Here is a 25662-nt window from a genome sequence, read left to right as displayed (position 1 = left end):
GCAGAATAACTGCTCTCTGTCTCCATTTACTATCCATGGAGCAAACTACCCAAGGAAGATGTCTGTCTTCTACTGAAGGTAGCTGGGAGTTAACTGGAAATGAAATTTTCATTGTTTTTGACTAAGGCAACATGGGAACTAAACATCTTTCAAAAATTCCACATTTTACCTTTGTGTGTGTCTTGTTTGTAGAAACATCTGGACTTTGTGAGAATTATAAGCCTTCAGAATGTCTTTATCAGGGGTATGATTCTATTCAAAACTGCAAGGAAATGCTCATCTACTCGCAATATTTACCCAACAGTATGATACTGATTTTTCATCGTAGTTTCCTAATTCACCAGTTAAGGAAAAAAGAAAGAGACAGGGAAGGAAAGAAAGACAGAAACTCTTCCTCTGCTAGGCCCTGTTTTCTTTCAGCAAAGGAAGAGGAATCTGGTTTGACAGCCAACACAGAATACCAAACACATGAGGTGATCTTAATAACAATAACAAAAAGACGAAATGAACTCATCACTTCCACCCAGGTGCCACATATGTGATGTCTGACCCAGAGAGAGTCATTAGCTAAGGGAACAAAATAAACCTCTCTAGTGAGAGCAACAGGGCAGGGGCAGATATGTTTAGGGTTAGCATATTAGATTACAAGATAAAGGTTTCTGAATAATGTGCTGCTGACACTGATCTTCTGCAAGATGGTAGAAAAACCACCACTTCAGCTCTTTCTACATTATTTCTTCACTTGAGGATAATCGTGCCATTTTTACATGCAAACATGGCACCGTGAAACTCTGTTCAGCATCCTCTACCCTACTTCAGGATAATAACATTGCAACGATCTATCTAAATCGCAAAACCAATCTCATTTCTGTAGGCTGGCAGTTTGTGGCTAGAAGAGTAGGCTATCACCTTAATAGAGAAAAAAGGCAGCACATACCACTGGTCCAATTAACACAATGCTCAAATTTTCTGGACCACTTGACCAGATAGTATGTTGATAAGTATTTAGCACTTACACTTCCTTGCTTCTCTCATAGGCTGATAATTTCCAGAGGTGTTGCAGAATGATTGCAGGAAAGTGACTATGATACTACGGAACCCAAACTACTACTTGTCCATCCCAGTGGAGAGCAGGAGCTCATATGACCTCTTCCCTTTCTGGACCTTTCTGTCATACTCACTTCTTCACAGGTCCAAGAGGTGAGAAAAAAAAGTGAATTTCCCCAAGGCAAATTACAAATGGCACTTTTTGCACATGATATATCACGTGGAGTATCAAGAGACACAGGAGAGGAGATTTAACACCTTATTTCATCCATGGCGGCACAGCATGTAGTTTAGAGCATTACTTTGGAATTATCTGAGGTGAAGGACCATTTATCTGCAATCTATCATGAATGGAAATGTGTTCCTGCAGTTCCTGACTCATACGTAGTTCATGTCACATGCAATTCCCCACTACATGCAAACTTGTCTGTACTTTGTTCAATAGGACAAGGCCACTCATCACACATTTACTTTCAATTTCTGTATTTATCATAGACTACTGACAAATAATTCACAAATGGACATCAATCTGCAAACTACACTTTGAGTACCACTAATTTTGACTATGGGATTTGAGTCTTACTGACCTGCCCCAATCCTGGCTCCATCCCTTGCTTACAAATGTGTGTGACATGGCAATTTACTTAATCCCTCTATGCCTCAGTTTTCGTATCTGTGAAATGGTAACAAAACAATACTTATCTCATAGGCTTGTTGTGAAAAAAAATGCAATGAAACTTATCACATGCAATGAAACTTATCAAAATTACAACAGTACCAAGCACATTATAAGCATTACATTTTAGTTTTTTTTTTAATTACGCCACTTTAACTATATAGCTGCACATTGATAACACTTTTCAAAATCACTTCATCAACATTACCTCATTTAATTTTCACAATACTTCCATGAAATAGATGGGTATTTATATTTCACAGACTAAGCGGCTGATAGAGAACCATTAAAGGACTTGTCCAAGATTTCAAAGCTAGTTAGAAGCAGACAGAGGCAAATTAGAGAGGAAATCTCCATAGTTTTGCACTATAATTTTTTGCTTTCCCTAGCAACCAATACTCAATAAGAGGAATTGGAACTGCTGCATATCGAGGCTATAATATCAGAAATGGGATCAGTATACACAGGCTGATTAAAAATACAGGTAGAAAGAGCAATTTTATTCTAGTAAGATACTTGTTGAAAGACTAGTTTTGGTAACAGTTTAAAGATAACCACCACTTTTTTTGCAGATGATCAGAATGAAACCCTTAACACGTGTGTTAACAATGATGAGCACCAAATCCAGTATTGGGGGTCATATATCAGTTTGCCCAATATCTGTCATGGCAGTGCTACTCTGATACAGGAGCATGACTAGGCAAAGGGATGACGGCCCTGGCTACAGCGATTGGTTGAGAGAGAGACACACGTGGTCCAAACTCAGGCCAATTAATTTTTCCGCGTGACTTTTAATGGAAATATTGGAAAGGACTACCTCTCCTGTTTAGCTTTAAGCTGCTCAGAGGGGCGTGCAGTCTTGAAGCTGACAACCAACATGGAGGTAAAGGAAGATTCATTGAGAAAGTGAACCCAACAGTCATGTGGCAGCAGGGTTATAAGGGGAAGAGGACATCAATAAGGAAGTGGAAGGCAAAAATTAATCACAGTTTGTCCTAGATGTGGTTTTCAACCCTGGATTCTTAGTAGTTATCATTGGGGAGCCTCTAAATATCCCAGTGTGCAGGCCTCACCGGAGACCAGTTAAATCAGACACTTTGCTTCTGTTCACGCTCAAGTTCACACCCAGTGCACCTGACTACCAGTGGTGCCCTGAAGCCTCCTGCTTTGGTAAAGGCTCTGCTGCTAGAAGCTCTACCGGAGTTGTTCATTAACTTCTAAGAAGTGGAGTCACTAAGAAAGAAGTCAACAGAAAACTGATAAAGAGGCCGATTTTAGCAAATAGCATTGTATTGAACACATAGCGTCTTTTTAACTGCCCCTGTGAACCTTCGGAATCACCACCTGCTGCTGTTTACATATGGATAGGGGTAAGGCAATCAAAGTGGGGAATGAAAAGCCAATTAATTTAACGTTTTTAATTCCAACTTTTAAGTTGAGGGATTCATGCACAGAATATGCAGGTTTGTTACATCATTAAACATGTGCCGTGGTGGATTGCTGCACAGATTACCCCATCACTTGGGTATTAAGCCCACTATCCATTAGCTGTTCTGCCTTATGCTCTCCCTCCTTCCACCCCGACCCTCTGACAAGCCCCAGTGTGTACTGTTCTCCCCAGTGTGTCCATGAGTTCTCATCATTCAGCTCCCACTTAGAAGTGAGAACATGCCATGTTTGGTTTTCTATTTCTGCTCAGTTTGCTAAGGATAATGGCCTCCAGCGTCATTTATGTCCCTACAAAGGACATGATCTCCTTCCTTTCATACTGTTCCATGGTGTATATGTGCCACATTTTTAAAATTCAATCTATCATTGATGGGCATGTAGGTTGATTCCATGTCTTTGCTATTGTGAATAGTGCCACAGTGAGCATGTACATGCAGGTATCTTTATAATAGAATGGTTTCCATTTTTCGCCTTAGCCCCCCACTTCCTGACGGGCTCTGGTGTATGATGTGCCCCTCCCTGTGTTCCTATGTTCTCATAGTTCAACTCCCACTTATGGGTGAGAACATGCGGTGTTTTATAGCAACCGTAGTTTTCTGACTTTTTAATGATAGTCATTCTAACTGGTGTGAGATGGCATCTCATTGTGGTTTTGATTTGCATTTTTCTGATGACCAGTGATGATCAGCTTTTCTTCATGTGCTTGTTAGCCACACAAATATCTTTTGAGAAGTGTCTGTTCATATCCTTCACGTACTTATTGATCAGGTTGTTTTTTTCATGTAACTTTGTTTAGGTTCTTTGTAGATTCTGGATATTAACCCTTTGTCAAATGGGTAGATTGCAAAAATTTTCTCCCATTCGGTAGGTTGTCTGATCACTTCTATGATAGTTTCTTTTGCTGTACAGAAGCTATTTAGTTTAATTAGACCCCATGTGTCAGTTTTGGCTTTTGTTGTCATTGCTTTTGGTATTTTCATCATGAAATCTTTGCTCATGCCTATGTCCTAAATGGTATTGCCTAGGTTTTCTTCCAGGGTTTTATGGTTTTAGGTCTTATTTTTAATTCTTTAATCCATCTTGAGTCAATTTTTGTATAAGGTGTTAGGAAGGGGTCCAGTTTCAATTTTCTGCATATGGCTAGCCAGTTTTCCCAGGACCATTTATTAAATAAGAATCCTTTCCCTATTGCTTGTTTTTGTCAGGTCTGTCAAAGATCAGATGGTTGTAGATGTATGGTGTGATTTCTGAGGCCTCTGTTTTGTTCCATTGGTCTATATATCTGTTTTGGCACCAGTGCCATGCTGTGTTGGTTACTATAGCCTTGTACTATAGTTTTAAGTTAGTTAGCATAATGCCTCCAGCTTTGTTCTTTTTGCTTAGGATTGTCTTGGCTATACTAGCTCTTTTTGGTTCCATATGAAATTTAAAGTAGTTTTTTCTAATTCTGTGAAGAAAGTCAATGGTAGATTGACAGGGACAGCATTGAATCTATCAATTACTTTGGGCAGTATAGCCATTTCACAATAATGATTCTTCCTATCCATGAGCAGGGAATGTTTATCCATTTGATTGTATCCTCTCTTATTTCCTTGAGCAGTGGTTTGTAGTTCTCCTTGAAGAGGTCCTTCACATTCCTTCTAAGTTGTATTCCTAGGTATTTTACTTCCTTTCTAGCAATTGTGAATGAGAGTTCACTCATTGTTTGGCTCTCTGCTTGCCTATTGTTGGTGTATAGGAAAGCCCATGATTTTTGGACATTGATTTTGTATCCTGAGACTCTGCTGAAGTTGCTTATCAGCTTAAGGGGATTTTGGGCTGAGATGATGGGGTTTTCTAAATATACAATCATGTCATCTGCAAACAGAGACAATCTGACTTCTTGTCTTTCTACTTGAATACACTTTAATTCTTTCTCTTGCCTGATTGCCGTCGCCAGAACTTGTAATATTATGTTTAATAGGAGTGGCGAGAGAGGGCATCCTTGTCTTGTGGAGGTTTTCAAAGGGAATTCTTCTAGCTATTGACCATTCAATATGATATTGGCTGTGGGTTTGTCATAAATAGCTCTTATTATTTTGAGATATGTTGCATCAATATCTAGTTTATTGAGAGTTTTCAGCATGAAGGGGTGAATTTTATTGAATGCTTTTTCTGCATCTATTGAGATCATCATATGGTTTTTCTCATTGGTTCTGTTTATGCGGTGGATTATATTTATTGATTTGCATATGTTGAACCAGCCTTGCATCTGAGGGATGAAGCTGACTTGATTGTGGTGGATAAGCTTTTTGATGTGATGCTGGATTCAGTTTGCCAGTATGTTATTGAAGATATTTGTGTCAATGTTCCTCAGGGATATTGGCCTGAAATTTTCTTTTTTAGTTTTGTCTCTGCCATGGTTTGGTATCAGGATGATGCTGTCCTTATAAAATGAGTTAGGGATGATTTCCTATTTTTCTATTGTTTGGAAGTTTCTGAAGCAATGGTACCAACTCCTCTTTGCACCTCTGGTAGAACTCGGGTGTGAATTCACCTGGTCCTGTGCTGTTTTTGGTTGGTAGGCTAATAATTTCTGCCTCAATTTCAGAACTTGTTATTGGTCTATTCAAGGATTCAACTTCCTGGTTTAGACTTGGGAGGGTGTATTTGTCTAGGAATTTATTCATTTCTTCTAGATTTTCTAGTTTACTTCCATAGAGGTATATATAGTATTTTCTGATGGTAGCTTGTTTTGCTGAGGGATCAATGGTGATATCCCCTTTATCATTTTTTATTGTATCTATTTGATTATTCTCTCTTTTTGATTTGTCTGGCTAGGGGTCTATTTTACTGATCTTTTCAATAAACAAGCTCCTGGATTCATTGGTTTTTTTGAAGGGTTTTCATGTCTCTAGCTCCTTCGGTTCTGCTCTGGTCTTAGTTATTTCTTGTCTTCTGCTAGCTTTTGAATTTGTTTGCTCTTGCTTCTCTAGTTCTTCTAATTGTGATTTTAGAGTGTCAATTTTTTATCTTTCCTACTTTCTCCTGTCATCCTTTAGTGCTATAAATTTCCTTCTAAACTCTGCTTTAACTGTGTCCCTGAGATTCCGGTACATTCTGTCTTTGTTCTCATTGATTTAAAAGAACGTATTTAGTTCTGCCTTAATTTTGTTATTTATCCAGTAGTCATTCAGGAGCAAGTTGTTCAGTTTCCAGGTAGTTGTGCAGTTTTGCATGAGTGTTTTAATTCTAGGTTGATTGCACTATGGTCTGAGAGACTGTTTGTTATGATCTCCATTCCTTTGCATTTGCTGAGGAGTGTTTTACTTCCAATTATGTGGCCAACTTTAGAATAAATGTGATGTGGTGCTGGGAATTACGTATATTCTGTTGATTTGGGTAAGGAGTTCTGTAGATGGTTACTAGTTCCACTTGGTCCAGAGCTGAGTTCACGCCCTGAATATCCTTGTTAATTTTCTGTCTCGTTGATCTGTCTGATATTGACAGTGGGGTGTTAAAGTCTCCCACTATTATTGTGTGGGAATGTAAGTCTCTTTGTAGGTCTCTAAGAACTTGCTTTATGAGTCTGGGTGCTCCTGTATTGGGTGCACGTATATTTAGGATAGTTAGCTCTTCTTGCCGCATTGATCCTATTACCATTATGTAATGCCCTTCTTTGTCTTTTTGATCTTCTTGGTTTAAAGTCTGTTTTATCAGAGGCTAGGATTGAAACCCTGCTTTTTTTCTCTTTTTATCTTACTTTTTTTTTTTTTGCTTTCCATTTTTTTGATAAATATTCCTTCATCCATTTATTTTCCACCTATGTGTGTCTTTACACATGAGATGGGTCTCTGATTACAATACACTGATGCATCTTGACTCCTTATCCAATTTGCCAGTGTATGCCTTTTAATTGGAGCATTTAGCTCATTTACATTAAGGTTAATATTATTATGTGTGAATTTGATCCTGTCATTATGATGTTAGCTGATTATTTTGCCAGTTAGTTGATGCAGTTTCTTCATAGTGCCAGTGGTCTTTACAATTTAATATGTTTTGCAGTGGTGCTACCAGTTTTTCCTTTCCATGTTTAGTGCTTCCTTCAGGAGCTCTTGTGAGGCAGGCCTGGTGGTGACAAAATCTCTCAGCATTTGCTTTTCTGGAAAGGACTTTATTTCTCCTTCACTTATGAAGCTTAGTTTGGCCGGATATGAAATTCTGGGTTGAAAATTCTTATCTTTAAAAATGTTGAATAAAGGTCAGTTACCCACAAAGGGAAGCCCATCAGACTAACAGCAGATCTCTCAGCAGAAACCCGACAAACTTCTTTTGAGAGATCTGCTCTTTTTTCTGCTCTTTTGAGGCTTGCAGGGTTTCTGCTGAGAGATCTACTGTTAGTCTGATGGGTTTCCCTTGGTGGATAACCCGATCTTTCTCTCTGGCTGCCTTAATATTTTGTTCTTCATTTCAACCTTGGTGAATATGATGATAATGTATCTTGGGGTTGCTCTTCTCTAGGAGGTATCTTTGTGGTGTTCTCTGTATTTCCTGAATTTGAATGTTGGCCTGTCTTGATAAGTTGGGGAAGTTCTCCTGGATAATATCCTGAAGAGTGTTTTCAAACTTGGTTCCATTATCCCTGTCACTTTCAGGGACAACGATCATATGTAGGTTTGGTCTTTTCACATAATCATATATTTCTTGAAGGCTTTGTTCATTGCTTTTCATTCTTTTTCGATAATCTTGTTTTCACCATTTATTTCATTAAGTTGATTTACCATCTCTTATATCTTTTCTTCTTGATCTGTTCAGCTACTGATAATTGTATATGCTTCAGGAAGTTCTCTTGCTGTGTTTTTCAGATCCATCAGGTCATTTGTATTCTTCTCTAAACTGCTTATTCTAGTTAGCAATTCTTCTAACCTTTTTTTAAGGTTCTAAGCTTCCCTGATTGGGTTAGAACATGCTCCTATAGCTCAGAGGAGTTTGTTATTACCCACCTTCAGAAGCTTAGTTCTATCAATTTGTCAAACTCATTCTCCATCCAGTTTGTTCCCTTACTGGCAAGCAGTTGTGATCCTTTGGAGGAGAAGAGGCATTCTGGTTTTTTTAATTTTCAGCCTTTTCTTACTGGTTTTTCCTCACCTTCATGGATTTATCTACCTTTGGTCTTTGATGCTGGTGACCTTTGGATGGGGTTTCTGTGTGGATGTCCTTTCTGTTGATGTTGATGCTATTCTTTTCTGTTTGTTATTCTTTTCTAACAGTCAGGCTCCTCTTCTACAAGTCTTCTGGAGTTTGCTGGAGGTCCACTCCAGACCCTGTTTGCTGGGGTATCACCAGGGGAGGCTGCAGAACAGCAAAGATTGCTGCCTGTTCCTTCCTCTAGAAGCTTCATCCCAGAGGGTCACCTGCCATATGCCAGCTGAAGCTCTCCCATATGAGGTGTCTGTCCACCTCTGCTGGAAGGTGTCTCCCTGTCAGGAGGCACAGGGCTTAGGGACCCACTTGAGGAGGCAGTCTGTCCCTTAGCAGAACTCAAATGGTGTGCTGGGAGATCTGCTGCTCTCTTCAGAGCCAGCAGGCAGGAACATTTAAGTCTGCTGAAGCTGCACCCACAGCAGCCCCTTCTACCAGGTGCTCTGTCCCAAAGAGATGGGAGTTTTATCTATAAACTCCTGACTGGAGCTGCTGCCTTTCTTTCAGAGCTGCCCTGCACAGAGAGGAGGAATCTAGAGAGGCAGTCTGGCTATAGCAGCTTTGCCAAGCTGTGGTGGGCTCCACCCAGTTCAGACTTCCTGGCAGCTTTGTTTACACTCAGTTGGAAATGCAGAAATCACCTGCCTTCTGTGTTGACCTCTCTGGGAGCTGCAGAGTGGAGCAGTTCCTATATGGCCAACTTGCCAGCCACCACCTATAACAGAATGATTTCTATTCCTTTTGATATATACCCAATAATGGGATTGCTAGGTCAAATGGTATTTGTCTCTCTAGGTCTTTGAGGAATTCCCACACTGACTTCCACAATCGTTGAACTAATTTACACTCCCACAAACAGTGTAAAAGTGTTCCCTTTTACCTTGCGAGCATCTGTTGTTTTTTGACTTTTGAATAATAGCTGTTCTCACTGGTGTGAGATGGTATCACATTGGTTTTTATTTGCATTTTTCTAATGATCAGTGATGTTGAGCTTTTTTTCATATGTTTGTTGGACACATGTATGTCTTCTTTTGAGAAGTGTCTATTCAAGTCATTTGCTCACTGTTTAATGGGGTTATTTGTTTTCTCCTTGTAAATTTGTTTAAGTTCCTTGTAGATGCTGGATATCCATACAGCTTTGTCAGATGCACAGATTGCAAAAATTTTCTCCCATTCTGTAGGTTGTCTGTTCACTCTGATGATAGTTTATTTTGCTGTGCAGGAGCTCTTTAGTTTACTTAGATCCCACTTGTCAATTTTTGCTTTTGTTTCAACTGCTTTTTGTGTCTTCATCATGAAATATTTGACTCTGTCTATGTCCTGAATGGTATTGCCTAGATTTTCTTCCAGGATGTTTATAGTTTTGAGTTTTACATTTACGTCTTTAATCTGTCTTGAGTTGATTTTTTTATGTGGTGTAAAGAAGGGCTCCAGTTTTAATTTTCTGATACAGCCTGCCAGTTCTCCCAGCACCATTTATTAAATAAGAAACCCTTTCCCCATTCCTTGTTTTGTCAGATTTGTCAAAAATCAGATGGTTGTAGGTGTGCAGACTTACTTCTGTGTTCTCTATTCTGTGCCGCTGGTCTGTTTCTGTTCTTGTACTAGTACCATGCCGTTTTGGTTACTGTAGCAGAAAGCCAATTTCAAGCCACCAACATCATATTATAAAACGCAGGTTTGGAAAGAAATGTGCAGTAGCACCTCATTATGTAGTATTGTCATCATATAGACATGATACATGTAAATAGATGCAAACACAGAGATAATGGTAAAACATAGCACAGTTATTATAAAGTGATGAGTTTTGAGTATTGCCTTTTCTATATACTGTAATTTATTCAAATATAGTTGCTCTTTAAATTATTATCAGGTCATGTCCCAATGAATCCATTTTAAATTGAAAATATCACAAGTTGAAAATGCATTTATACATCTAGTCTACCAAACATCATAGCTTATCCTAGCCTACCTTCAAGATGCTCAGAACACTCACATTAGCCCACAGTTGGGCAAAATCATCTACCAAAAAGCCTGTCTGATAATAAAGTCTTGAATATCTTATATAATTTATTGACCACTATACTGAAAGTAAAAAACAGAATGTTTGTATGGGTGCCCAAAGTACAGTTCCTACCAAATGCAAACTGCTTTCAAACCATCAGTAAGTTATATACTATCTGTATAAGTTTCTATGATATAATTTTTAATATTGGCTTTTTTTCAAAACCTGAAAAATCAAAAACTCATCTCTCACAAGTTGGTCTGAGTTATCCGTAGCATACAGTACCTTCTACAACTTTACTAATATATTCTCCTTATAAAATCAACTCACATTTTCTAAAAGGATATTTATCTAAGTTGTGGATGATCCAGCTTCACAATTTTAGTACCTTCTTCTTGCTGATCTCTGCCATTTTGGATTGGTTGTTACATGCAGATGGAGAAAAGTCAAACGGCTTTAGTTCCCAGGCTGATACATTTCCCCTTCTCTGCAAGCCCATTGCTGTCCCACCCACCCCTCACAATAAACTCTCTTTCCCAGCAAAAGTGCATAGCCTTCTGGGTTCTTTGCCTCAGTGGCTTGTATCTAATGCTCTAATGCTGACCATCCATTCACCAGCAGAATTTTTAAGGCTTCCACATTCACTAGGCGGGATACTAATTCGCCATTTGATTTGTATCACTGTGCCTCTAGCTCTAAATATTCCACAGTCATCTTTAATACTAAAAAGGCTTTGATTACTTTTGAGAACACTACCCACCCCGTCCTACCCTTTTCAAACAGCAAAGCCTAGAATTTCATTTCCTGCAAACAGGCACTCAGAAACCAGCTAGATGAATATCAAAAATGTATCCTAAATGACAAGACGCTTCCAAAGGGATCCCTCCAGTCTCAGTTACTTGTCACTTCTTTGCTTGGTTTCATATGTTAGCATTCTTTCCCAGTCTCTAGCACAAATCATAAGGACCTTAACCACTGATAACGGTCTGGAAACAGAAACTGATCATTACCGTTTTTTAAACCAACACCAAGGGTTTCCTTCCCACAAGGTCTAGGGGTCAAGTCTAACTCTTGTTTCACTTCTGCATCTTTTGGTTAATTGTTTCAATTTGTTCCATTTCCATTCACTTTATTTTGCTAAATCACAATTATTCATTACATATGTGCATCCAGGAAGTTAGGGAGAATACCCAGCTGGTATATTGGGAAGCCAAAATTTCTTTTAAGGGAAGGATTATCCTTGGCATGACTCAATAGTATCTTTTTTTCTTTTTTCTCAGTTTCAGAAGCTGCTTCTACCTAGAGTAACAGTTCTGAGAATTCACTGCATTGCACATAATCAGTGGATTCTGGAAGCAAATGGACAGAAGGAATTAAAGATTAACACAGACAGAGACCATGACATCACTACCCCATGCATGTGGCCCCAGACAGTAACTCTAATATGAGAGACATCACACAATAATTCAGAAAGTAATTCCAAGCATCTGCTTTGTGGTATTAAAAATCCAGATAAAGTTATATGTGCCCATGTCTTAGAACTTTGCACACTAGCTTTCAAAATTTATATTTAGGTTTACTAATATATAAGCATAAAATAGAGATAACATAAATGAGCAATTACTATATTCCAGGCACCACTCTAATGATTTCAAGTGCATTTTTTTTCCTCACTGAAACAACACAATACAGCTACTAGTCAGGTTATATTATCATTCCCATTTTACAGATGAGTAAACCTGAAGACAGATCTTTTTGTCCTTTTTCCATTTTACACAATGTAGGCGAGTAGATATTTCAATTAATGGCTTCCCTTTCCCCAGCACACAAGAAAGATGTGCTTTGTCTCCCCAAGACATTTATTACTAGAAGAGTAACAGTAAAACTGAGAGAGGGAAACAGAAAACCAACACGTAAAAACGGTGCAATTTTAAAAAGCAAGTTGAATTATTTGGTTGCTTATTGACTCAAAGAGACATTGGGACTTTGCCTCCTAACAAAGCCATTATAATTATTTTTACAATAGTTTCCAACCTAAATTTCTGAAATATTGCCGTTTTATTATTTACTAGGTAACATCTTGTTTGTCAAAAAGGGAGACTAATGACACCAGCTTATCTCATTATGAACAAATAGAACCCAAAATTATTAAAGTTCTTTTTAAAATAAAAAAAAATCATTGCTTTGGTAAATTTTCTTACGTAACTGTTTAACACATTTGAACTTGCATTCTGAAGGCAATCATTGGAAGCTATACGCGCTTCTGTGGTGTCTTCCTCTTCCCCTTACCTACCAGGTGCTCTTTGGCTCTGCTTATTGTTCTGTGTTCCAGAACAGTTATCGTTGAATCCCTCCCATCTAACAAAATGTTGCTCCATGCTTATTACTTAAAAATGTTCAAATGATTAATAAATGAAGAAATAAATGAACGGAGCAGTCTTTTTTTTTAAAGGTGATGAGGATATGGGAAAATAATTTTTAAAAACTCCTTTTAAATGAAACTGATTGAAACATAGCCGAGTTCTCCAAGCTCTAAGTTAGTTAGGTTTGCTGGTTTTAATTCCTGTCTCCTCCAGAGTATCATATCTAGCTTTACTCTGGACCTTTCTTGAGAAACTGAGATCAAATTTAAAGTCTTCCTTGGAACCAATAAAACAAAATTACTTGTGTTACATGTGCCATCTCCTACCTCCCTTTAAAATAACACCCATGCAAACACAGTGACACACATACTCTCATATATACTCATGCACAAATACTATCTCTATCATGTTTTAGTATGGCTATTTGTGCATGGGGTCCCTTAGTTCCTTGCAAGCAATGACCACATGTTTTCTCACTCAGTAAAGCATGTGTGTTTTTGCTGATAGATATTTAAAGCCCATTCTGGTGTATAAGCTTCTCTGGACCATCAAGTATTTGCTTTTGCTTTTTCAAAACCAAGAATTTCCCAAGCTCACTGACAAAGCTAATCAAATGTCTGTTTCTGTTTCAAAGATGAGCTATTCAAACTTACTGACTTGTACCTGCCTTCTCTCTGCCTCTCCCCTATCCCTATGTCATCCAAGTAAAACCTACCAATCTTAAAACATTTAAGCATGTTGAAATGATTCTTAGGTTGGGTGGCAGGAACCAAAGGTATGAATGAACAGCTTTGTCAGAGAAAATACTTCCCACTCCGTGAACAAAACCACTTCATTTTTACAAGGAATCTTTAACATAGCCTTTTGGGAATTCTGACCCAGCTCATTGCTGGAGCACTGAACGAACAAAGATCACTTTAAAAGAAAATCGTGAAAATGGCATCAGCAATCATGACATTCAGACATTTTTGTACCTCTCTTTTAAAATGTCAGCTCTTCCAGGCAGCTGGGTCCAGCCATTGGAGTTAAGAAACATTACTATTTGTGAATCTCCCTAGCCTCTGCCATGTAGGGAGACTTCAAACAGCCATCAGTAAACAGCATTCTCAACACTCCAGACCAGCCTGAATTCTAATCAAGGTCTTTTAAATGCCATTGAACAAATCTATATACTATGGATTGTTTCCTGTTTGCCTCTGGCCAAATGCTATTCACTGGGTCATTTATTATTTTTAGAAAACCAAAACAATCCACACTAATAGTATAAATTACAGCGCATCTAGAAGCAGGGTCCAAGCAATCTTGTTGATTTAATACTAGAACTTAAAGAAGCTTTTAATTATTCCTCCTCTGGTGATTTATTAGACACTTGGAATCTAAGAGTCTCACAAGTGGAGGAGCCAGGTTTATACCAGAATTAACCAATATAAAGGGTCTGATCTAAATATGCCTTAAAAGCCAAGTACTAAATCTAAAGGGTGTGCATAGTTGAGTCTAAAAAGAACTAAAACATAGAAATTAAAAGTTCCACAGATTATCAGAAGCAATAAATTTACCAAGAGCCAGAACTCCCAAAACAAGTTATCTAACATGAAAATGGATGGACAACCTGAACAGCAATCTCTGTAAAGCGTTCACATAAATTTTCAGACATGAGATCCAAGATATTATGACTATATCTCAAGTAGGTTCACAGGTTCAACAAAGTCCAATTAGAAGCAATAAATGACAACATAGTTCACTTGTTCTCTTGAGAAAAGTCGCTCAGGAAAGTGATAGAGAAAAGAGCAGACAACTGGATTGTTTAAATTCTTTACGTGTATAGACAAGTCAATTAAAAAAGACCTCTCAGAACACCTGTCATGAGGCCGGTCTGTCCATCATCCCTGAATGTATGAAAGGAAAAACCACAAAGTCATTTCTTTGGGTTATTTGTTAGAAAGACATGATTTTAAACTCAAAATAACACCTGAAAAGAAAAGCTGGTGTCTGTATTATATCTTCAGATTAACTAAGCCAGAGTCTTGGAGGTTTGAAATTGAAGTCTCAGACAAAGATGCTTCTTTACTAAGAAAACTTATCACTGTTAAATCAGGGTAGAATTGGAGAGGGCAGATAACTTTAAAAGTCCTATCCCCAGTTTGGGATCTCTTTACTGGAAAACATTTTGGCTCCATTCATTTCTAGGATCAATAATCTATTCCACATTAGTTCCCCACATTTCTTTCTCTTAGTCCGTTAGCTCTGGACTGTGAATCATTTTCCCACCTGTGTTACCTATAGTCTCTCTTTCCTTGATGTTACTCTAGCCATCACCAAGACTAGCTGAAAGGAAACTTCAGCAGTTCCCTTAATTGGCAGAACTTTTCCTTCATTGTTCTCTCCCCAATCCGCACCCTCACTCAGTTTTTATGCGTGTGTGTGTGTGTGTGTTTGTGCACGCATGCGCACGTGCACACGTGAGTGAAGGCGCGATTATCTGAGGATCTGAGTTGGGAACACTGGTTTAAGAAATTTCCTTTAAATTACTATTAAGTTGGTGCACAAGTAACTGCAGTTTTTGCCATTGAAAGTAATGGCAAAAAATGCAATTGCTTTTCCACCAACCTAATATAAACATTTGTGAGCTTTTTTAATTTTTGTTTTATTTCAGGCATACATGTACCAATTTATTATATAGGTAAGCTTGTGTCTGGGGATTTGTTGTACAGATTATTTCATCATCCAGGTATTAAGCCTAGTACTCATTATTTATTTATCCTGATCCTCTCCCTCCTTTGACCCTCCACCCTCAATGTTATTCCCCTCCATGTGTCTTTGTGTTCTCATCATTTAGCTTCCACTTATACGTGAGAACATATGGCATGTGGTTTGCTGTTCCTGCATTAGTTTGCTGAGAATAACAGCTTCAGCTCTATCCATGTTCCTGCAAAGGACATGATCTTGTTCTTTTTTTATGCCTGCATAGTATTCCATGATGTATGTGTACCACATATTCTTTATCTAGTCTACGTTGATGAGGATTTAGGTTGATTCTATGTCTTTGCTATTGTGAAATGTGTACTGATTTACATTCCTTTGGGTATATACTCAGTAATGGGATTGCTCAGTCGAATGGCATTTCTGTTTTCAGGTATTTGAGGGATCACTACACTGTTTTCCACAAAGACTGAACTAATTTACATTCCCAGCAATAGTGTATAGGCATTCTTTTTTCTCTATAAATATTTGTGAGACTTTTTAAAAGACCCATACAAATTGAGACTGTCACAGACTCAAAAAAAAATCTAAAAAATCTCATTTTTATTTATTCTATTGAAACTTAAAGTTAAGGCCTTTTTTAAAATAATAGCTCCTGGTGAACTCTCACTTTTCAGTAGTGATGTGAAAGACAGCTCAGACTGAAGCCTTTTAGAATTCAGGAATTCATTCAACAAATATTTATTGAATACCAACCAAATGCCACTAGATACCTAGATGCTAGGCGCTGGGGATAACGTGATGACAAATTTTCTACCCAGCAACACTCCAATAAACATAGATCAACCTGCTTCACTTTCAGTCTTCCACATCTCAGTAAGGACAATTTCATCTTCCCAGGTGATCAGGCTAAGTACTAATAGGATTTCCTAGTTCACAGAGCCGCATCAGCTTTACTCCACAGACCTTGATGGTCTTTTCCACCAAATAATGCAATGTTAGACCCACTTTTAACTTCTATTGGTAAGCTATTTCAGGCTGAAACTTCTCTATTTTGATAGAAAGTCAACTAAATTGATGGACACATAAGTATTCCAAATCTATATACAAGGAGACATTTTACAATTATCTGACTACTAATGCATGATTTGAAGAGGTAGTTACAGTTTCAATGAGTTCTGTGTGCAAACTGGTCTATATGTATAAAAGAAAGTTGTGGCAATGTTTCACTTAGTTCTATCCAATTTGAAATCTTAATTTTTTTCTTATGGATGTTTGAACATATTCTTATTAATTTTGTTTTCATCTATTGGCTTAGAAAAGAGGAAGAAAGCATAATAAAATAAAGAGCACGATTGTCCTTCCTGATTAGTAATAATCTAGTTGCAGAGAAAGGGCATTACTGTCTTATTTTTCTAACTTCATCAAAATAGTGGATTAAGCATAGGGGAATATTATTTGCCTTTTTTAAAAAAAATCAACTTTATATTTTCTTCTAAGAGTGACAGATATTCTTTACAGGAAAAAATAGACACTACAGAAAGTCAGAAATAAACAATAGGCAATTATATTCCTGTAAGCAAATACAAACATTATTTTAAAAGTAATACATTTTTGAGCATTATGCTTTGTTTGTAAATAATATATTATGTATTGCATGTTTCTGATTATAAATATAAGTTAACTACCAATTTGAAATATCGAGAGTTGTATTAAAAATATCTGGGATTATACCAATGCTTTTGTGCTGGCATGTTTCCTTTCAATATGATACTAAATGTTTTTTACTGCTTGTCTCAGTCTCTGTCTTTCTCTCTCTCACTCACAAATACAGACACTCACATTGTATGTTGGTTTTTTAATATATCTCAATTGTTTTTCAGGTTATTAAAAACATTTTTGAATATAAGTTTTAGCAGAGATATAATATTCATATAGATTTAAAATAGCTGAATGCTTCCATATTATTTGAATTAGGTAAAATCATTTTTCTATTATAATAAAATGAACATTAATTTTTCTTTAATTCGCATTGCCATTTATTCACACAATGAAAAAACCTACCAAAATTTTAAGCACGTTCAATTCTCTCCATAAATCCTATATATTCAACTCAGAAGTGTTTACACAATTTTCGCTAGACATTATATACAAATTAGTAGTCTTTTTTCTTTTTAATTCTTTCCTGTGTTACCAAATACCATTTTGTGTTCTATATAACATTTTTCCCATTATTAGACAACTAGGTTGCTGATCGGCCTTTATAATTATTTTGATTACTTGATCAAGGACCTAAGTTTGTTTTATAGTTCTCAAACTGATCAATCGACATCTATGTGTCTGGGTCATGTCTGCATGCCACTGACTCTCACTTAACCAAGTAATCCTATTTTTAAATTATTATATATCCTATTTGCAACGCAAACTCCACAAATTATTTTAGGCACTTTATATGAAAAAAATAAACTTGACTCTAGTTACGTATTTATAAAGAAGGATTTTTTTTTTATCTGTTCCAAATTTATATGCATACCACAGTGTGGAATATTTTTAAAGCTGAAGGTTGGTTCAACTCTTACTTCATATCCTCTCTGCTAAAATTATATTATGTGACTTTTTTTTCCTTCAATCAAAATAATAAGAGCAAATGAGTAAAATTATTTAAGTCAAATATGAGATTTCAAGAGAATACTCAGTAAACTGGTGAGAACCTGCCAGACTCACAAACGTTAAGGAGGCAGTGTTCGAAAACTGGAAAAAAGAAAAGTCGGTGTAAATGTTAGGTTCAAGAAGTTTCAAAATAAAATATAGGGAACTAGTAAGAAAAACTGGCAGCCACATTAAGGTGATTTATTTTTGCACTCAGGAACAGAGGAAATACAGTAGACAATTGAATGTACCTAATGACAAAAGTGAAGGAGGGTGATTTGAAGAAGGCCAGGGCAATAGACGTTGCATCCACAGGAGAACTTAAGGACTAGCAGAGATGCCTACAAGAACAAAGGTGATCGTTTATAAGAATACATAGAGATTTAACACAAAGAATACCGTCTTGTTTTCTCATGTTCATTGTAATTAGAAGTAAAACTTTTTCAAATTTTGGCCTAGAAGATTCAGATGTTGATCACCATTGTAAGAAAGTAAAGCTGTACTGTTTTCCTTTACTTCTCTGATACGAAGAGAGAAAATAACACATGCTAACATTATGAATGATAGAAAAATGTTTTTTTCACTGAATTTCTTAAATTGAATGGCAATATCGAAAAATATTAAAGAATATATACAATATCTATCTCTTTATTATACTTTAAGTTCTGGGGTACATGTGCAGCTTGGGGAGGATGGTTACACAGGTATACAGATGCCATGGTGGTTTGCTGCATCCATCCCCCCGTCATCTACATTAGGTATTTCTCCTAATGTTATCCCATCCCAATCCCCCAGCCCCCTGCTACCCCTCCCCTATCTCTTCTAATTCTCTTTGATATCTTTACTTTTAAAAGACACAGCTTAATGATAAGTCTAAGCATTATTGCTGTCTGAAGTCTTCCCCGCAAATATTGTTACACTTAAAAAATTTCCATTTGGTGCAGCCAAGGCCTCTTCCAAAATCTATGTGAAAATTATAATTTTAGGCAATAGTTTCCACACATAAAAATAGGTACCATTGAATAATCTTGATGTCGATGTTAGTGGAGCCTGTAGTCACAACCTAAGAGAAAATATCAAAAATCATTTTATACAATCTTCCATTTTGACCCTTGTGAAGTTTATTTTTATTAGGCCTTTTCACTTAGCTCTTAGGAACTAAGAAAAAGGACTATGTAGAGCTATTTCAACTTAAACTGTACAAATTATTTTAGGCATCAGTGACTCCACGAACTCATTACGCTGGCAAAACTTTGGAGGAAGGAATTGGTCAGCCATCTCAATACTTCAAGCTATAAGAAAATGGAAAAGGCATAAAAGGATATACACCTGAAACTTAAAAAGCCTGTGTACAGAGAAGTTTAATTTATTATTCTAATGACTTTCACAGCATGAGACTCTCGCCAGGAAACACACATCTATGCATCTAATAAGGCTGCCGAGACTGGTCTCCTCCTGAAGGATTCTCATGGCTGTGGCCAAAGCATCCTTTTATAGATGGGAAAATGCACAGTATGTGAAAAAGGCTCAAGACTGATGCTACCTATGCTGTTTTGCTGCAAGTTACCTTCATATCTATTCCTCAGAAATAAAGCCAACTTTAGCCAGCAAGCTTTAATTAATATATTTAGGTTCTTTTATTGAATACGTATTCATACGTTGCTGTGGAAGCATGAGAATACCTAGATAAGACATATTGTGTTTAGGATAAAACCTCTGGAATTCTCTGCTTAGTTATAAAATATAGCCAGGGTCTGCCATAATTAGGTCCTCTGCCAATGTTTGTTCTCTCCGCTTTATCACCCTTCCCTGAATCTTCCTTATTCTCTGCTAATGTTTTTATGCAATTGTAAATGTTTATGAATATATGCCTATCAATTGATTTTTATATAACATATCATTCTAAATGCATTTTTACAGAATTGTTTTTGATTAATGATATATCTGAGATTGTTCAATGTCTTATATGCATCTGCTATACTTAATCACCCCTCCCCCTCATTTGGGGCACTTAGTGGTTCCAACGTGTCTGCAATAAACATTCCTGTACCTAGATCATTCCAATTCCTAGAAGTAGAAATATTGGCCCTAAGATATATGAATTTAAAAATCTGATGGATATTCCCAAGTGGTAACACAAAATTTTTTCTATATTATACTTAATAGTATCTGGGAATAACTGTTTCTGCTCATTTTTGCCACATTAAATGATATGTTTTAAATTTCCATTCATTTAATAGCAAAAAATATTTATTTTTAACGATTTTAAAAATATTTGTTGTGTTTAACTGTTAAACTCTTGTTTTAACTGTGATCTCAGTGACTTTTGTTCTATTAAAGAAGTATTCATGACTGTCCTAACCATTCTTGCAAATATGCATATGAAAATAGCATGGCCACTGTCATTGTTAAGTCAGTCAATTTTTCTCAAGGGCTGTGTTGCTTTAAAAAGTTAGTAGTGTCTACACGTGCGTAGGCTTGGTCTGAGGAATGGTTAAGACAATCATCAATACTTATTTAATAGAATGAAAGTCACTAAAATCGCATTTTGGCTAGTTTAAGCAAGTGGAGGGAGGTTAACTAGGCTCTCTGAAAATAAAATCTACTACTATTAATTAATAACAACTACTATTAATAGTAGTTGTAGTATTATTAATTAATAACTACTACTATTATTAAAACAACAGCTTTTGTTGTTGTTGTTTATGAGATAGAGTCTTACTCTGTCAACCAGGCTGGACTGCAGCGGCGTAATTTTGGCTCACCACAGCCTCCACCTCCAAGGTTCAGGTGATTCTCATGCCTCAGCCTCCTAAGTAGCTGGGACTCCAGGTGCGTGCAACCACACCTGGCTAATTATTTATGTTTTTAGTAGAGATGGGGTTTCATCATGTTGGCCAGGCTGGTCTCAAACTCCTGACCTCAGGTGATCTGCCTGCCTCGGCCTCCCAAAGTGCTGGGATTACAAGTGTGAGCCACCATGCCTGGCCAACAGTTGTTTTGAGCATCAATTGACTTTCTGGTAAAGTATAAATATTTTCACTACACAGTGAAGCCTTCATCATCCTTTTTACATTTTGATGACTGATAAATTTCTGGGTTAGAGACTCTCTGTAGGTATTATATTTCATAATAATCAGATCTTGCTGATCTCTTCATGAATATTTGTAGTAAAGACACTGGGTCACAAAGTAGACAAACAAAAATAAGGGACAATCTAGTCTCAAATCTTCCCAGAAATATTTCGGCCCAAATGCATTATAAATTAAATGTACTGCATCCCACTCTTTCTGAATTACATACTCAGTCTCCTGAAGGATTATAATAAGGCGCTCCTCAGATTTAGGCCAAAGCATGAAGAGAGGCCAAGTTCACCTAAAAAGGCCTTGAGATAAGCAAAAAGAAAAAAAAAATTAGACACTGAACCCATTATCAGATATTTGGGATGTACTTGCATGTAGCTCGTGAGGCCAACCTTAAGCATAGATAAGAGAGATGAAAAATTTCTAGTTGACCCAAAATGTCAAAAGCAAGGGAATCATTTATTTCTTTGTACACAGCAAGATCATACATAGATAGATAGATAGATAGATAAATAGATAGATAGATAGACAGACAGACAGACAGACAGATAGGTATGTTGGAATAATATCCCAAATGGGATGCTACCAAAAGTACTAAAGAACAGCAATACACGCTGGGCAAGGTGGCTCATGCCTGTAATCCCAGTACTTTGGGAAGCTGAGGAAGGAAGAACATGAGGTCAGGCAATAGAGACCATCCTGGCTAACACAGAGAAATCCTGTTTTCTACTAAAAATACAAAAAATTAGCTGGTAATGGTGGCAGGCGCCTACAGTCCCAGCTACTTGGGAGACTAAGGCAGGAGAGGAGGCTGAGGTTGCAGTGAGCTGAGATTGTACCACTGAACTCCAACCTGGGCAACAGAGCGAGACTCCATTTCAAAATAAATAAATAGATAAAGACTAGCAGTATAATGGAGTTTACTTTTACCAGGGAGTAGATTCTAGGTCAGTGTTAATTAGCTAAAGTATAATAAAAATTCACCTAAAAATACCTTACAATACCTTAATCGATTTGTGCAGTACACTATACATGGTTCAACCTAAAAAGGAAGCTGCAGAATTATGGAAGAAACCATATAGGTTAAAGCTGTGATTGTACCCACTATTTCACTATTCTTCCCATTCTAAACCGGACATTTTTGTTTATATGTAAACAAAACTGAGAGAAACAGCCTGAGACCTGTTTCTCAAGAGTAATTTTAAAACACCCTTCCATGTCTGCAGTCAACACTACCTGTGAATTCAACTTGCACTGATTACACTTTTATCAGTACTTTTCTCTGGATGCTGTGTCTACATGTAGTTAACTAGTGGTCCATCCAATAACAAAGATGGTTACAATCACATTTCTTTTAATAACTTTTTAATAATATTTTATAAAGTTCGAAATGAAGTTCGTCAGCAGGCAAAATTAAGTTATTGTGAAAAACATCGTATCAGTGATGACCAAGTGGTGGCACTGGGGAGGATTCACTGGGAGGGAGACTAGGGGAACTTTCTGGAGATACAGAATGGTTCTATATCTTGATTGGGTTAGTAATGATGAGTTGCCTTTATCAAAAGTCACCGAACCAGAATCATAACATTTGTGCTTTTTTGTTTTATGTAGGTTATTCTTCAATGTAATTTCCACTATGATTTTTTTCTTTGTGGGGAAAACGAAGGAATTACCATACACTCAGTGCTGTTCCTCTTATTTTGGAAATGAAGGCACACACTGTGGAGTCACTGATATTTTGGAAGATCCAGTGCTGCTATAATGAGTAGTATGTTTTTCTGGGATGTTAGAAATGTACAACCATGTTTCCCAGTTAAACACGTAACATCAATATTTTTTTCCTTTTTTTCTTTGTTGTTGTATACATTTTCCCATAAGGAATCACCTTGTTTGATTAAAAAAATAGGTAATGTGTTAGGAAGGTCCAAGATATTAATAATGGCAGTTTTTCAAAATAACATTTTAACTGCACTGATGACAAATGAGGCCTAAGCAGTTAGCCAGATGAGGCATAAGTTGGAAAAATATGGTGGTGTTTTTCCGTATTACCTCCTGTTAACCAAACCTCATCTTTTAAGCTTATAAAACAGGCTTTTTATTAGGAAGACATACGAAAAGGGATCTTACAGAGATAAACTTTTACTTTAATTCAATTAAAAATGAAAACCAGTTATGTATCCCCTATTACCTACCAGGCATTACAAGATAGAAAGACAGACAAGACTGACACAGCCCCTTATTCATAGAACATGCAGTCTGAATGAGATAGTGCTAGAGTAGATGAAAGTGCGGGCTCAGGAACCAAAATGCCTGGCTTACATCCTGGTTAACCAGGCACTTATGAGCTGTGTAATTGTCATTGAACACTTTGCCTAAATGTTTTATGCCTCAATTTCCCACCTGAAAAGGAAATGGATAAATGGTATCTCTCTCAGAAGTCTTTCTAAGGGTTAAGTAAGATAATATAGTTGAAGTTCTTAGAACACAGTCTAACACAGAATGCTATTTAAGTAACAGAGAGGCAGAAGCCATGAAGGAAAAGTGCAATTAGCCAACACTGGCATTGCCTAAATAAGTACCACCTGGGCAAGAATCCTTTCCCTTGGTCAGTATCCACTCTGTTAGATGTCCTGATGTTGGCAATGAATGCATCAGGTTTGCAGTGCCTAATGGTGTTTAGTAATAGTATCATATATTAACATATGATATTTAAAATCATATATTGAAATTCTTGTTTTAACCTCAGGAAAGTCCCCAAAAACTTGACTTGTTATGCAGTGTATCTATACTAGTGTGTTTGTGTATGCATGCACACCAAGGATAGAAATAATCAGGAAAAAAATATATATAAATACACACACACACACACACACACACACACACACACACACACACACACAATCTATGTAGGCATGCAACTGGGTACCACAGAATTAACCATGTCAACAAAGCTTAGAAATAGAGAAAGTATGAACATGTCTACTTCTAAAAGACTTTTGGCTTACTTAGCATATGTTTATCAATGAAATGTTGCTAATAAGAAACTGCATATGCATTAAAATACAAGTGTTGATCTCTCTTTTTCCTGGTTTATAATTTTATCTCATTGAAGTCCATATGCCCCTTGGTAGAAACTTTCAAGCAATAATTAATTATGTTGTTTTAAAACATTATTGGTTGTTTTTGGTTGCTTAAGTTGTGAATACTAGAACCACATTAGCAAAATCATCAAGTAAAAAATACATAACTCTATTTGATTTACTATACAGAGATTCCAGGATGAATAATTAAAATATTCCCACCAGACTTTTCATTTCAGATGGCAAAATGAAGCATTATTACAAAAATCTTCCTTCCCACAGACTAATTATTAGTAAGTAAAAGAACAGCAAAAATGCCCAGCTTCAGTAGAACAAAGAAAGTAGCTCATAGCTATTTAATAAATGCTTCTATAAATCTATACTCCTTAATCAACACAAAATGGCACAGAGTTCAAGTTCAATATTAATAATAAAAAACTCTTAATAAAAATATCTAGTTTATTTGTACCAATACTCACAAGTCAAATGCCACCATCACATTTAATTGGGAAACAAGCATTATTCTCATTATAATGAAGAACATAATAAAAATATGCCATAATTGTTTACTGCTCTGAAGTACTAGGTAAGGCAATCAGAGAAGAGAAAGAAAAAGAATTACAGAAATGGGACGGCAGAGGCAGACACATATTTATCATTTATCTTAGGTGATGTGATTATACCTAAGAAAAACCCAAGAATATCAAATTAAAAATATATTAAGAACACTAAGATTATTCTATAAGAAAATAATATATAAAATAGCCATTTAAATGTATTAAGTATAATGAAGGCATGAACCAATTTTCAGTAGCAAGCAAATACATAAAATACTATATACACAATGAAATACTGTTCAGCCATAAAAAAGAATGAATTCATATCATTTACAGCAACATGGATGGGAATGGAGGTCACTATGTTAAGTAAAATAGGCATGGCACAGAAAGACAAATATTGCATGTTCTCAGTCACATGTGGAAGCTAAAAAAGTTAATGTCATAAAGATAGAGAGTAGAATGATAGAAACTACAGGTTGGGAAGTGTGGATGGGTGGGAGACAGATGGGAGGGAGACAGTAGGTTGATGGGTATAAACATACAGTTAGAGAAAAGGTTTAAGAGTGATCATCCAACAGCAAAATAGAGTGACTATATTTAATAACAATGTGTTGTATATTTCAACATAGCTAGAAAACGAATTGTTCCCACCACATAGCAATGATAAATACCCAAAGTGATGGATAACTCAAATACCTTCATTTGATCATTACACATTCTACAGCATGTAAGAAAATATCACGTGTAGTCTACGGCCATACCACCCCGAACGCGCCCGATCTCGTCTGATCTCGGAAGCTAAGCAGGGTCGGGCCTGGTTAGTACTTGGATGGGAAAATATCACGTGTACCATGTAAATATGTAATATA

General features: G+C 36.7%; 1 protein-coding gene and 1 long non-coding RNA gene across 2 annotated transcripts in view; one reads left to right on the top strand and one right to left on the bottom strand.

Moving 5' to 3' along the window:
* RBMS3 (RNA binding motif single stranded interacting protein 3) overlaps positions 1-25662 on the bottom strand; it is a 758821-nt gene that overhangs the window by 654651 nt on the left and 78508 nt on the right. The gene's annotated exons all lie outside the window — the stretch shown is intronic.
* LOC116537586 lies at positions 6701-17305 on the top strand. Its single transcript, XR_004263209.1, has 3 exons — positions 6701-6711; positions 8923-8927; positions 17222-17305. It is a non-coding gene; the product is annotated as an uncharacterized LOC116537586 (long non-coding RNA).

Source organism: Sapajus apella, unplaced genomic scaffold (assembly GCF_009761245.1).
Source record: "Sapajus apella isolate SASKATOON/1434 unplaced genomic scaffold, GSC_monkey_1.0 scaffold4, whole genome shotgun sequence".
Taxonomy (NCBI): Eukaryota; Metazoa; Chordata; class Mammalia; order Primates; family Cebidae; genus Sapajus; species Sapajus apella.
Note: the sequence above shows the minus strand (reverse complement) of the source record. Positions and strands in the feature narration are given on the sequence as shown.